At 33.0% G+C, this 2,654-nt stretch overlaps 1 long non-coding RNA gene across 1 annotated transcript; it reads left to right on the top strand.

The window, feature by feature from the left end:
- Nucleotides 1–829: 829 nt before the first annotated feature.
- On the top strand, nucleotides 830–2,332 carry LOC130497590 (uncharacterized). The gene is made up of 2 exons (XR_008936588.1): nucleotides 830–2,016; nucleotides 2,105–2,332. It is a non-coding gene; the product is annotated as an uncharacterized LOC130497590 (long non-coding RNA).
- The last annotated feature ends 322 nt before the right edge of the window (nucleotides 2,333–2,654 follow it).

Below are 2,654 nucleotides of genomic sequence, written 5' to 3' on the forward strand. Positions count from 1 at the left end.
AATGCTAAATTACTGTAAGGTAATTCAACTTCATTAATTAATATGATGAAAATAACTTCATAAAATTAGTTTTATATAAATATTATTCTAACATGTGATAAAAGATGAAAATAATTTTACTAAAATAATCTATTAATATATAATTTCATATTTTAAAATTTTATTATCTAACAATACAATTATTCCACGTATTAATATTAAATATTTTTTAACAAAGCTAAATTTTATAAAAGCATTTATTAATTTTATTGATTCAATGTTATCTTTACAATTAAAGTCTATGATAATTTTACTAAAATCGTTTCTTACTATAGAATTTTATATTTAAAGATTATTATCATCTAACATTACATTATTCAATATATTAATTAATAAATATTTTATAAAAAATGCTAAAAATTTAGTAAATATTATTAAAAAATTATACTCCCTCTGTTTTTTAAAGATGTATGTTTTAGGAATTTTTTTTGTTTCAAAAAGATGTATTTTTCATATTTTCAATGTAATTTTTGTCAACTAATTATGAATAATTATGAATCTCAAAAACATTAATTGCATTTCTTGAAATTTTATTGGTTTAGAAATATAGGAAATATAAAATAACAAAAAACTATGCACTAATAAGTAAATTTTAATATGTTTTATTAAAAAGTGTGAAAATCTCAAAACATGTATTATTTAAAAACAGAGGGAGTATTTATTTACAAATACTAACAAAAATAAATATGAAAACAATTTAAATGAAAATATGCAAATATGCAAATATGCCTATTTAAATTATATGCTTGATTGGTTGAATAGTCTTCCTTTAGGTCGGTTATGTGCCTATATACCAAATGTTGCTATTGATAAGCCAAAATTAAGCATGCACGAGTAGTTAGTATACAGTGTTTTGAAAGAATGGAAAAACAAACACACAACCATTCGGCTTCTCTCCTCTTTCTCTATCCTTTGACTCTTTTTAAATTTCAGATCCGTGCTGCTCCGTCGTCCAGTGGTCTCTTGGCTGGCGCCGGAGGCGTTCTTTTCTTCTCTTTCTCTTTTGCATATCTCCCTTTACTTCCTCTCTCCCGATATGTTTTCATCTCTGGCGGGTCTGTCTCGGGTTATATCCGCTCGAGAGGTTTTGTGTCGCTGGCATTGTTCTTCTTTGGAGCGGCGACGATGGTCCGTAGGCGTTGAGGTGGAAATGTGTCGACTTTTTAGAGTTTCAGAGGTTGTATTTTGTAGATCTGGCGAGTTTTTTGCCTCTGCAATCCTCTGAGAAAGCATCAAATGGTACAGGAGAGTCGATATGGCTCAGATTCGGTGGTGACCAGTGGTTTAAGGTTTTTCTCCGACTTTTTTGGTGAAGATCCTAGTTCGTTGTCTAGATCTCGGTTTTGGTGGTGTTGGGTTCGCTGGTTGAGTCTGTTCCAAGGTGTCTTGGCGCAGCAGCCATCTTTTCCACATCCTCAGTGTTCCGGAGGGTCTCTTTACCTTGGAGATGCTTATAGTGTTGGGTTTTTTCTGTTGTGTGACGGTATCTTGTCTCTGGTCTTGCGCGCGAACGTCACATAGTTCTCGTTTAAGTAGTCGTCTATGGCTGGTGTCTATACAGTTCATCCGTCCTTCCTTGCTGCTTCTCTTTTCTGCAGGGTTTTGTCAGTCAATCCTCTCAGCAACAAAAGCGTTTTTTTCTTCTTAGAATTTAGCTCTGTTTTTCATCGGTTTTCTCTCTGATTGTCACTAGAGCGTTATCAAACCAGGCTCAAGGTTTCGGTCCTTTGGTTTGCAAGAGCGATTGGTGAGTCGAGGTTTTCTACGGCTTCTAGGTGCTCAACGTGACTCCATCCGTGGGGTGTGGCATATCCCTTCCGACATTTGGTCTCTTGATCTTTTTAGTAGTGTCCCCTTTTTCCATTTGTGCATGTTATTAGCTATTTTGGTCTACGGTGCAGAGGCGATCTGGAACCCAACTTCTTGCATTCTCGGCGGGAGAGGCGGTTGTATGGCTGGTTTCAGGATAATTTTGTGGTAAGAAAACTTGGAAACCTTCACTTATTTCCGTTTGTACTTCCTTTTAGTTAAGATTACAAATATAGATAATTTTGACGGGATCAAGCTAATCTGGAGGCAACATAGCAAGACTTTTGCATCTGAGGAAACAAGATGAATCTTTTCTTTATATGGTCATCATCGAGGGTTGAAAATGCCAAACGATTTTCGAAGATTATGAATCCGATATAACGGAAGGGTTCAGGGATATAGGTCGAACGAAGCTAGTTCGGAATAGTTTTGATTTGGAAATTCTTCGAGTCAAAAGCATATAATCGAAAAGTTTATTCCCATTTTGGATTGATTTTATAAATCTTTATAATTTTGTTTAAAAAAAAATGTTTTGTGAGAACGAGTCGGTTAAAAAATATATAATGTTTTGAGCCTAAAACATTAAAACATTAAAACATTATATATATTACCCTTTTGTTCCTAGATAACCAATATGTTGCATGTATTTGGTCTGTACTTGTCTTTGGATTTGATACAACTTATGAATGTTAGCAAAAAACACGTATGAATATTCCAGAAACTATGAAAAAATAAGAAAGAACAATTGAAATATCAAAGATGTGTATCGAACAAATTATTATTTTTTATCAAATTTGAGAAAATTA

This window comes from Raphanus sativus, chromosome 7, assembly GCF_000801105.2.
Source record: "Raphanus sativus cultivar WK10039 chromosome 7, ASM80110v3, whole genome shotgun sequence".
Taxonomy (NCBI): Eukaryota; Viridiplantae; Streptophyta; class Magnoliopsida; order Brassicales; family Brassicaceae; genus Raphanus; species Raphanus sativus.